This window comes from Cydia splendana, chromosome 12 (genome assembly GCF_910591565.1).
Source record: "Cydia splendana chromosome 12, ilCydSple1.2, whole genome shotgun sequence".
NCBI lineage: Eukaryota > Metazoa > Arthropoda > Insecta > Lepidoptera > Tortricidae > Cydia > Cydia splendana.
Window position 1 is genome coordinate 17,554,314 of NC_085971.1, and position 12,730 is coordinate 17,567,043.

At 38.1% G+C, this 12,730-nt stretch overlaps 1 protein-coding gene and 1 long non-coding RNA gene across 3 annotated transcripts in view; one reads left to right on the plus strand and one right to left on the minus strand.

Moving 5' to 3' along the window:
- LOC134795714 (E3 ubiquitin-protein ligase znrf2) overlaps positions 1 to 12,730 on the plus strand; it is a 277,600-nt gene that overhangs the window by 56,552 nt on the left and 208,318 nt on the right. The window lies entirely within an intron of this gene.
- LOC134795737 (uncharacterized) overlaps positions 748 to 12,730 on the minus strand; it is a 37,155-nt gene continuing 25,172 nt past the window's right edge. Inside the window, exon 2 of the long non-coding RNA XR_010144837.1 lies at positions 748 to 842. This is a non-coding gene — a long non-coding RNA (uncharacterized LOC134795737). The remainder of the gene's footprint in view (positions 843 to 12,730) is intronic.

Below are 12,730 nucleotides of genomic sequence, written 5' to 3' on the forward strand. Positions count from 1 at the left end.
TATGCCTAAAATACCATTCATCATTTTGGAAAAGAGCTGATACTCTTCAAACTGCTGGGTCGATTTCTGTCTAACATAGAACTACCGCAAAGAAACTCGCTTTCACGTAAAAACCGCATCGAAATCGGCCCATTCGTTGGAGAGCTACGATGCCACAGACAGACCGACACACAAGACATTGGCGTCAAACATATAAAACCCCTCTTTTTGCGTCGGGGGTTTAAAAGTAGAACTAGTGACTGCGCCAGTTGTTGGGATTTAGCTAGGTTACAATCGGTTGCGCTACGACAACGAAACGCTTGGTGTCTCTCTATCACTCCATATAAGTGCGACAGTGACAATCGCGTTTCTTTCGCTACGGAGTGTAAACGATTGGCTTGTTGGCTACGTACCCTGATAGGACAAAACTACTCGTCTTTTTTAATTGCGAACAAACCTATAATTTAGAAAACGTTTGATATCTAACAATGCAAGAATGTGCGGTCGCTCTCACCCTACTAAGTATGCGACAAAGGCGGTTATCAGCAGGGTGGTACAAAGGCATTTTTAATAAACTTTTTTACCAAAGAGTTCATAGATAGATAGGGTCGCCAAGACAAAACTGTTTTCATGATAAAGGTAGGGACACTGAGCCCATCACGCAACGCAACGTATGCAATGTATATGCATATTATGAAATCTGGTGCCTGAAATTTGTATGCTTAGAAAAGTTAGAAAGGGCTCAGTTTAAATAAATAAATATTATAGGGACATTGTTACACAAATTGACTAAGTCCCACAGTAAGCTCAAGAAGGCTTGTATTGTGGGTCCTCAGACAACGATATATATAATATACAAATACCTCAATACATAGAAAACATCCATGACTCAGGAACAATTATCTGTGCTCATCACAAATAAATGCCCTTACCGGGATTCGAACCCAGGACCATCGGCTGCAAGCAGTGACAGGCAGGGTCACTACCCGCTAGGCCAGACTGGTCGTCAAAGTCAAAGTTTGTCCCTACCTTTAATCGGATTCGCACACAAACATACTCACTTTTCGGGTTTCAGCCATTCACCGCTCAACCCTCGATGTCAGCATCAAACTTTCATAAGAAACCTATAATTTGGAACCTCCGCTCTGATAATTTTTTTGTACTAAGGGGCTATTCATAAATTACGTCATTTCAAATTAGGGGGAGGGGGGGGGGGTCTGGACATCGGATGACGGTAGCATGAAGTAGGAGGAAATGGGGTCATTTGAAGCATGATTTTTGGATGATTATAGGGGGGGGGGGGGTCCAAAATCGTCAAAAATCGATGACGTAATTTATGGACAGCCCCTAAGCAGTGACGTATAACATTTTTTTTTAATACTATAATTCACTATAAACGGAAAAATACTATAATTCACCTTTTCCGGTAAGATTCGAATTCGTGACCAATGACTTATTTATTTATATTTACTTCAATTTATTTACTTATATATTATTTCGTAAAGACGGGCCGGCGAATAATTTACGGGCACTACAAAGTGGGTCGGTTCGTTGGTGCGCAAATCGCGTTTGTGCATATGTCCGTAGGTGCGCATATTCGTTCGGCATTATATATATGAACGGGCTATCTTTACTTTTGTAAAATTAGTTCGCGATTTTTGGAACATCTGTCCGATCAGTCTGACCAACTGTGCTACGAAAAACCGCTCTGATCTCCAACCTTGTACCGTATACACGAGTATCGTTAAGAGTCCGCGACCTTGACATTCATTGATCGCGGACGACCTTGCCCTTCAAGGCCTATCAGGTTCAAGTACTGGGTACTTATTGGGAACTATTCAAATCTATAAATGATTCCTAAACTCCAATATTTCCTGTTTTGAACCCCGCTATCCATAATTCCCTAATAGTTTTGCTAACTGTACTTGTACAGCGATCTACAACTTACTGTATACAACGATGTTATTTAACCAGGTTCTTCATAGCACCAACTAGAATTCCTTTAGTCTAGATCCAGACAGGATCTAATAAATTTTAAACAAACAACGTCTTCAGCTAACGACACTCATTTGTTCGGGTCACACGTGGCTTTACAAGTTCCATTATATTCTATTAAACTCGAGTTAGCACCCGCCACAGAGCACTTGCCTAGTAGACGGAGCATAAAGGATTACTCGCAGTTCCATACAATTGGCGATCATATGCTTGTTTAGTGCGACTTTCAAACAAATCAACTGCAGGATGAGACGGCATTCGAGGTGACATTTTCGCTCCTCAGATCTCTCTTCATCGCTTGCAATAATCTATTTCTTCAGCCTATCTGACTGCGCAAAGGCCTCTCCCCTTGATTTCCACGACTTCCAATTTGGTGTTTCCTCCGGCCAGTTATTCAGGAAGCAGTCCAGGTCATCCCGCCATCTCCGTTTAGGCCTGCTGCGTCCACGTCCCTCTACCGGCATCCACTTGGTGGCTAATCTAGCCCACGTCTCCAGATGCATGCAGTAGTCGTGACCGACCCAGTCCCATTTGAGCCTATTAGGCTCAAATAATCTATTTATTGAATGATAAATATTTGATAGCGTTCATTTGGATTTGATTTGTAATGTTTTAAAGTTAGTTTTTTCCTCGCGTTGGTGTGGTGAAAATGTTGTGTTTCTCTGTTTGCTACCGAACATTGTATAACCCTCGTGCCTTGAAATCCTCGCAACGCTCAAGATCTCTCGCTTCGCTCCTGGTTTAATTTTGAAACCTGCCGCTTGCTCGTGCATCAACAACAACTTTGCCCCCTCGTAAAACAAATAACTATTCCTGCGCCAACTTATGTCTCTGTTTGATCCAATGGTAGAGAATTAATTTTGGAGTTTTGGCATTAAGTCCACCATTTAAACATGTTTCTTTATTTGTACAATGTAAAATTTAAAAAAAAAGCGGTGGTCGGTGGGATTTTCAATCCGGAGGTCTCAGGTTCAAATCCTGGCTACTATCATTTGATATTTACCACTAGCTTTTCGGTGAATGAAAACATCGTGAGGAAACCTGCATACATCTGCGAAGGAATTCAAAGGTGTATGAGAATTCCCCAATGCGCAGCGTGGGGACTATAGCCCAAGCCCTCTCGCGTATGAGAGGAGGCCTGTGCCCAGCAGTGGGACGTATATAGTCTGAAATTATAAGTAAACTTTTAGAGCGGAGTCTGTATATGTTAGTCTACGGCACGGCACCCCCATTCACTGGAGCGTCTGGCGCGCAGACTATTGCGTTGGAAGTGTTTTCACCTCAAAACCACTCGAGCCCAGACTTGGGACTGAAATCAATTTGTTCAATCCGAGAGCTTTCAGTGAGATTATCATTTCAGACTCGTTTTAAGTTTAATGCATTTGCAAACTTCAAAAAGAGACGATCTCATTTTTATATCGAATTGGCCAAGGTGTTAAAAAATATCTGTTCACGCGCTTTAACGTCTTTAGTGTAGAGGCTTTGTTCAGATATTTGTGAGCTACTTGACCTGATGGCGATTAGGATATACAAATACATAACCTAATATTAAACAAACTCCTAGATTTTTCGTTGACGGTTTCAGAGTCTTAGATGGATTTTTCAGAACGCGCGAAGTTCCTTATCGGACGGTTTGCGGATGGGGGCTAGGCGAAAAAAAAGCGGCCAAGTGCGTGTCAGATTCGCCCATGAAGGGTTCCGTAGCAGCAAGTAACATAATAAAATTGCTGTTTACGATTTATGACGTATTAAAAAAAAACTACTTACTAGATATCGTTCAAACTAATTTTTGGTCGAAGTTTGCATGGTAATGTACATCATATATTTTTTTTAGTTTTATCATTCTCTTATTTTAGAAGTTACAGGGGGGGGGGGCACATTTTACCACTTTGGAAGTGTCTCTAGCGCAAACTATTCAGTTTAGAAAAAAATGATATTAGAAACCTCAATATCATTTTTGAAGACCTATCCATAGATACCACACACGTATGGGTTTGATGAAAAACAATTTTTGAGTTATGTTGTTATGTATAAAGTATGGGGAACCCCCAAAATGTATTGTTTTGTTTTTCTATTTTTGTGTGAAAATCTTAATGCGGTTCATAAAATACATCTACTTACCAAGTTCTAACAGTATAGTTCTTATAGTTTCGGAAAAAAGTGACTGTGACATACGGACGGACAGACTGACAGACAGACATGACGAATCCATAAGGGTTCCGTTTTTTGCCATTTGGCTACGGAACCCTAAAAAGTGTAAGATTTTGCCGTCACAAGCCATACTAGTGCAATATATGCAAGAACAGAACAGAACAGAACAGAACAGAACAAAACAAAACAAAACAAAACAGAACAACCAAACAAAACACGAGCATGAACACATCAGCAGCCTTTCTTAACTTCGTTCCAACCGAGTGTTCCACGACACTCACCACTTTTATTAAATTATAATTTATCGAGTGTGTTTTGTTTTGATGTAGACGGCATCGTTTTCAAACAATTTCTTTCTTACTTTCCCATTTTTTTCTGAAAATTGTTCCCTAAAGTCTTTAAGAGACTTATTGAAACCTTTTCGATTCACTGATCTCGAATAAGTCTCATATTGAAAAGTAATGTAGATTTTTATGTCAATTTAGCTTAAAGGATTAGGTGGGATAAGCTTTAATTCGGTGTATTGTATTGCTGTAGGTAACGTAATATATCAGATGTTTATTATAGTTCGTTTTTTTTAGCATTAGAAAGAACTTGAAAGAAGGTAAGCGATCTTGACACGTCTTTTAATTGAAAAACGCTTTTTAAAAATCAGTAACTATTACTTATGAAAGCAGAAGAATATAAATGATCGTATTACATTCATCATTGTTACATATTTGCCGTAACGTATTTTTAAAATGTGTTTTTCAATTAAAAGACACATCAAGATTGTTTACCTTATTTCTAATGCTAAAAAAACGAACTATAGAGTGTTGTGGTTAGTATAGGCATTATTTCGCGCTAAAATCAGGCGTAATAAGTTTTAGGAGGGCTTGCAGACTATTTTAGGTACATCGAAGGGCCGTTGACTTAATGGGCACATCCCTTTGTCCCTGTATTAGAGTTATTTTGATCCACAAAGAACTACGTATCGTAAACTAACTCTTTGCCAAGAATACCAAACATTGCCTGGCTTTAAATAACAGTGACTATGTATGAAACTGGTTTTTTAGCGCTGGTGGCCTAGCGGTGAGAGCGTGCGATTTTCAATCCGGAGGTCGCGGGTTCTAACCCCGGCTCGTACCAATGAGTTTTTCGGAACTTATGTACGAAATATCATTTGATATTTACCAGTCGCTTTTCGGTGAAGGAACATCTTGAGGAAACCGGACTAATCCCAATAGGGCCTGGTTTTCCCTCTGTGTTGGGAGGTCAGATGGCAGTCGCTTTCGTAAAAACTAGTGCCTACGCCAATTCTTAGGATTCATTGTCAATCGGACCCCAGGCTCTCATGAGCTGTCGCAAAATGCCGGGATAACGCGAGGAAGATGATGAATTGATGATATATGAAACTGGTTTAAAATGAGAGGGTAATTTTAAACTATTAAGCGTCTAGAGTCAGTTAATTTTAGCTACTCAGTTTATTTTTCGGTTCGTTTTATCGTAATTAGAAAACATAATATAGCTCGGGTTTCCCTACGAATATTTGTTACGTGCCCCCGTATTGCAACTACATATATTTTCGTGGTCCCTTGTCGTTTTTAGGGTTCCGTACCCAAAGGGTAAAAACGGGACCCATTACTAATCCTCTGTCTGTCTGTCTGTCACCAGGCTGTATCTCACGAACCGTGATAGCTAGGCAGTTAAAATTTTCACAGATTATGTATTTCTGTTGCCGCTATAACAACAAATACTAAAAACAGAATAAAATAAAGATTTAAGTGGGGCTCCCATACAATAAACGTGATTTTTGACCGAAGTTAAGCAACGTCGGGCGGGGTCAGTACTTGGATGGGTGACCGTTTTTTTTTTTGCAGTTTTTTGCATTATGGTACGGAACCCTTCGTGCGCGAGTCCGACTCGCACTTGCCCGGTTTTTTAAACTATTTTCTTTACAAACGAGACTGTATATATACTTCAGGTGAACGACCCAGCAAGGGCGCTGCGATTTGCTAAATATAATCTGACGTCGACGTCTCATTGGGATAAAGTAAACGTCACATCCTTTCATTGGTAACCTTCAACTCTGTGTTTATAGCCCTTTGTCTCTTTCCTAAGTGCATTTTGTTGGGTAGGTCATGGATTTCATGGTCTGACTGACGAAGTTTAGATTAGACACATGTTGAATTTTATAACAAATTCTAGATAAATACTGATTTATACTTTCACGATTTTTACTCTTTATTATACACAACGACGGGACTTAATCGCGTAATATTATGTTTTTAAATTTACCTCCGACGTTTCTAGGTAGGCGTTGTCCCCGTGGTCTCGGAGAAGACTGGCTAAAGTTGACATCAACATCTTCTAGCCGCGCGAGTTTTTTGAACTCTTCTTGGTCTACATAAATAGTTTGAAAATAAGCAATTTATCACAATAAGTAGGTATATTGGACACAAAAAATAGTAAGCGAGTAGCGACTATAAATAAATAAAAAGATTATAATGGGACAATCAATTAGAGGCATTTCTAGCGAAGAATACGATTGCCCTTTCTGATCAGACTGACTGCCATTTCTGACCTTTGGTATTGCTTTAATGCAATGGGTCGCAATATGGCATTTGATCCTTAAAACAAACCTGATCGACTGATAGTTTGGAGTTTGGACCCTTTTAAAGATATGTAGGTGATCAGTCAGTTATTTCTTATTTACTTTGGGTTGTATTCATTTATGGTAACCAATTGGATTGTTTTACGAATTCATAAATTCATGGCTATTTTACTTTTTTCCTACAAAGCATTTCTACTTAATTATCTGATCTGATTAGATACGAAACTCTTATCAAATCAAATGGGTTTCATTTCAGGGTTCATTGTCAGTACATAAGGACCATTGAACTCTTCTTGATACTTGATGGGCATTTGTGATACCAATAATGGCTTGGAACTGGTTTTTGCATTCAATTCATTGAATTTTACGATCATTGCGTCAGCTCGTGCCATTTTTAAAAGGTATAAAACTTAATTTTTACTCACCATTGAAAACTGTACGTAGGTATATTTGAAATTCGCGGGAGGCATTTTTAAAGAGGTCGGGTTTTTGTCGTCTCTCATCACGGCCGCCACATTACAAAATGTCAAAGTGCGAAAACACATGAAACTCCGTCGGTCGGCCAACGCATACTCCCGTTGCAGCTACTCGTTATGGAGCGTTACATGCCGAGCAATCTTCGACCTAAAGTTCGTTCTTTGGGTACTCTCGTGAGTAACCCGTTTTAAAAGTACCTATATTTAATACATATGTCTGTGCCTCGCAGAAGTTTTGTTACTATAGTTTGGCAATCCATTTCCGTCAGTAGAAAAAGGCGGCAAATTTAAAAATGTAGGCGTGAAGGATTGTCCTCTGACAGAAAATTTTAATTTCGCGCCTTTTTCTACTGACAAAGTGGCTTTGCCAGAGTATAAAATATGTACAGATACAAATACGAATATTAAAATGACATGAGCATGAGCATGTATCGTCGCCAGAGCACATTAAATATTTAAAACGGTCCTAGAATTTAATACAAGTTCCTCAGCGAAGCAATTAATATTTTATTGCCGGCCATTCCTGTAGTTTTCAGACTGACATGACATGCAGTCGGGGTCGCTTATCATAAATTCGAGGCACTTAAGTGTTCAAAGTAAATTTGAAAAAAAAAAATGGCCGCTTTTAATTAAGTAATCTGAAATATCCTACATAGAAAATACATCCATATTTTCGCTCGCCAAGTTTTCGCTCTCAAGAGTTTATAACGAGCACAGGTCAATGCACAGAATGCTTGTTTTCCTTGTTTGCTTAAATACTCGTATTAACCCTAAATAGAATATTAATAAGTTTTTTTGCTACGGACCCGGCTTGACGGAGTTTCGATGACCTCTGCGTAGACTGTTTGGGCAGCGGGGACATTTTGAAATGTTATTTCGTTCCTTTTGTGTTATATCGTTGTACCTAGGTAATATATATCACTGTTTCTTTAAACAAAACGTCACTTTTGATACTGACAGATCCGATCCATATCGAATAGAAATCTAACATTAATCTAAAATTAAAATCAGTCCGTTAGCCAGAAATTGGACTCCTGGTCCATCGAGATTTAGCCCAAGTGCTCTAAAAGTCAACTAATAAAGCGTCCAACTGAAGTTTCCAAATTTTGGCACGTTTCGGCATATAAATCATGTTTCGGCCAAAGGTTCGATTTCGGCCAAATATCAGCTGAACCTTTAGGATGCCCCGAAACTGGGATTTTCTGTATCTTTCGGCCGAAAATAGAGCAAAATCGAACCTTCGGTTTCGGCTAAAAATCAGGTTTTGGTCGGACACTACCAACACGTCGTGTTTCACATTTTTACTAAGAAATTGTAGCTTGTTTATATTATAAGCTGTCGTTGTCAGTCTGTGCGGGGCTTCGCCTAACGAACGCTAAACGTAAGCATAGAGAAATATAGTAAGAATAGAGTGCTCACTTCATACATCAGTTTTGGTACCAAAACGACTATTATTTTCGCAGTCGACATCTAGCATCGAGTAGCGGAATTATCAGTACCGCTACTCGATACCAGAATTCTCTAGTGTCGCGGCTCACGACAATTGTATTGAACAACAATTTACGGCTAATATTAAGAGCAGAAGTCGTTGAAAATAGAGTTTCGGGTTATCCGATTATAATATTAGATGAAAATTTTTGAGCATTAGACTTTTCGGTCGGTGCTACATCTATTGTCAAGTAGCAGTACTGATAATTCCGCTACTCGATGCTAGATGTCGACTACGAAAATAATAGTCTTGTTGTTACTAAAACTGAAGTATGGAGTGAGCACTGTATGTATTTTTTTCTCTATGACGTAAGCAACTTTATGATCATGCTTCAGCTAATTAAACAACATTTTGTATATACAGGATGGTTTTACATAGCTTCCAAACAGTAACAGGGCTTATAAATGTTGTGTTGTGTTTGATACAGTCAGCTAAGCGGGTGAGGATAAAATTATCTGTTTACCTTGTTCTTAGTCATACCTTAAGATACTTCCGCTGTTGACTTTACTTTGAGCTTATACTTGGCAAATATAAGTAGGTATATTTCTGATAAGTCCATGAAACCTACACTTAGTGTTGGTAAGAACTCGAGTCCACTGAGTCTGAACTTGAAGAACTCAGCTCGTTTTTTACAAGACTTGGCGCTTAAAAAACTTTTGAGTCTCTTAAGTCCCGAGTCGAGTCTTTTTTAAGAGCAACTCATAAAGACTCCGTCAACGATTTTATATGTGTTTCCTAAATAACAGTAAAGAAATTAGGCGTTATTGTATGATTTGTGTCCCTAAATCACTAATTTTACATTAAGTAAATGCGAAGAGTTCTTTGAAAAGGACTACTCAACTCTCTTTGACTTGACTTGACTTGAAAGACTCGGGTCTCTAACAAGTTGAAAAGAACTCGAGTTTAGACTAAATTATAAGAGTCTCAAAAGCTGAGTCGAGTCTTGAAGTAGAGGACTCTAAGGACTCGAGTCTTAACCAACACTATACACTAGAGAGTTTCAAAACTATTTTCAGCGCACTACTCAAATTACAGAAAATGCAATGACTCCCACAGCCATTAATAAAGTGGAGTGGAACCGCTACCTGATCGCGATCCAGACAGTTTTTTCATCGTCTGCCTCCCCACTTGGGGACTTGTCGGCTAGACTATTAGTCCGATCAACTGGGGCGTCGAATTACGACAGAAAGTTTTCGGTATCGAACTTGTAACTCTTTAACGGACTAGATTGAAAAAATCCATTCAAGCCTCATTTTTATTTCATTAGACGCAAATTTCTACGTAAGAAAAAATACACAAACGTTATAGAATGGTAATGTTTGCCGTACAATACAGATTGCTCCCTATGATATAAGAGGTTAAAACTACATGACACTTGAAAGAATCTATTATCCCTTCAATTTTAATGTAGGATAGAAATAACGCCCTTATTCCTGGCGTACATCAATGATTTAACAAATCTTACCGTTGAAGATAGCCCTGTTTTCTCATATGCGGACGACACCGTAATCGTTTTCCATGGTAGCACATGGGAATCTACCTACAAAAAATCTGAGACAGGCCTTAATCATATTACCTCTTGGCTTAACAATAACCTTCTGACGTTAAATATCTCCAAAACAAATTACATGTGGTTTTCCAAATATACCACCTCGCAGCCCCCGATTACCTAAAAATAAATATTCACACATGCAACCCAATTAGTAATTATCAACAATGTAACTGCTTAAAAATCAACAAAGTCACCTCTACCAAATACCTTGGAATAATACTGGATCAGCGACTCTCGTGGCATAAATATATTGAACACATTAATTCCAGGGTTAGAAAACTTGTCTGGAATTAAAAAAAATAACCTAATACATCGCCTCAAAACCCTTACTAAGCCAAATTTATACCGCACTTGCTCAATCTATCATAACGTCAGTACGTTAAACACTCCCCAGACCGTGATGCAGTCATCACGGTCTGGGGAGGAGCCAACAAAACGAAAATTCTACAGGCAGAACGAGGACAAAGGTGCCTACTTAAAGTCATGTACTCCTAACCGTACCAATTTCCAACTTATGAACTGTATGAAATCTCGAATAAACTCACTGTTAGAAAACTATACATCCTAAATTCTATCTTATATCTACATAAAACACTTACATACAAACCACAACTTTCATTCCGTCGGCGAAAGCATAATGCTGTCCCCGCACCATATGTAAGATCTTTGTTTGCCAAAAGACAAAACACGGCACAATCTGCTCACTTGTATAATACTATAAACCAGCCATTCTCTAAGTGTGTTCCGCGGAACCCTAGGGTTCCGCGACACCCCTGCAGGGGTTCCGCAAGAATTTGGAACACTATGCTTTAATCGCCTCGAAAAATTTTACTATGCAAAAAACACACTTCTAAAAACTATTGTTTTATTGTAGGGTTCCATCAAGTATTTCGCTTTCCAAAAGGGTTCCGTCAAAAAAAAAGATTGAGAACCACTGCTATAAACAATAAACTATCAATTTATCACTTACCGCTATCTAAATGTAAAATTACTGTAAAAAGATGGTTATAATCCCTTAATTATAATGAAACTGAATTACTTATAACCTGAAACACACACACACACACACACACACAAACACACAAACACACACTATCGTATAGTTGATATTAAACGACATTAATATATTTAATAATTAAATATATATATATATATATATATATATATATATATATAGCATACCTAAGCTGAATTAAAATAAAGAGCGGGTTCTCCTGATACAGGTATACATATACTTACAAGGAGGACTCAAGTCTAATTGTATTCAAATTGTACTGTTTAACACAATAAACATTTTTTTCATTTTCATTTCATTTTCACTTTCAATAATCCTTATTGATTGAGGTAAACCGCCTAGACTAAAGGGGAACTAGTGCTTAATTATCCTTGCTCCTGCATACTCAGAACTTAGCATTAAAAAATCTCATTTATTTTGAATAGTTTCATTTTAATAGAATAGACGTTGACTTAATTTTGATTCTGAGGCTTTTCAATATTCATTTTATGCTTAGGAGAACTAACGCAAAATTGTACTGTTTATACCGAAAATTTACACGTTTTAATCAAGAGCAAATGCCATGATATCATCTCATATGCATGTCTTTCAAGTACTTTTTAAGCCCTTTCTAATGAGCCAAAACTAGATGTGTTCCTTTGGCTACCATCCGACTGCTGTCATCGAAATTATGGATCTACTCCAAATTTCAACTGGATCAAATATGGAAGTAATTAAAATTATTAGATCTGAATCAATAAAGTATATAAAGAAACAAATATATGCAGTGAATCTAAATAAAGAAGAACAAAAATACTTAAATGGTCAAATACCGGTTTTAATTCCGGAATTCCGGTAGGGTATCGAGGACCAATATTGGATTTTAATACCAGTAGGTATTGAAAAATGTCCGATATTGGATGCCCTAGAATCCCTAGATGGAATTCAGATTGCAATTGGGAAAATGCTAAAATGAAAAAGGTACAGGTAAATTTACAAGTCTACGAACTTAGACTTGTAAATTTACCTGTACCTTTCTCCGATGCCACTTCTCCACTTTTATATTATGCAAAGTAACAAATAAATTGTCATCTGAAAAGTCGGAGGACTCGCAAGTCGTTCGCGGCCGGTAATAGGATATTTCCCTGTCAATCGATCTCTGCGTTTCCTGGCCTTTCCATTACCATTTCGGATGTTCATCGGAAAATTTTACTTTATTTATTCGCTATACGAGTATTGATCTCCAGATGGGAGGTCTGAAGCAAGAAACCGCCTGTATAATAAGTAAGTTCTTTTTTTTGCAAAATTTTAATTTTTGTTATTAAGTTTTTCATCGGTGACTGTACTTTTCTTTACTCGACTTCACGCAACTAATACTCATCGAGACATCCAAAAACAATCAGGTTGCATTGTTTTATCACAGAGTTCCTATGGTCACCATACTGTATCCATCATCAGATCAGCTCGATGGTACCATAATATTGCATTGTCACCCATCTTA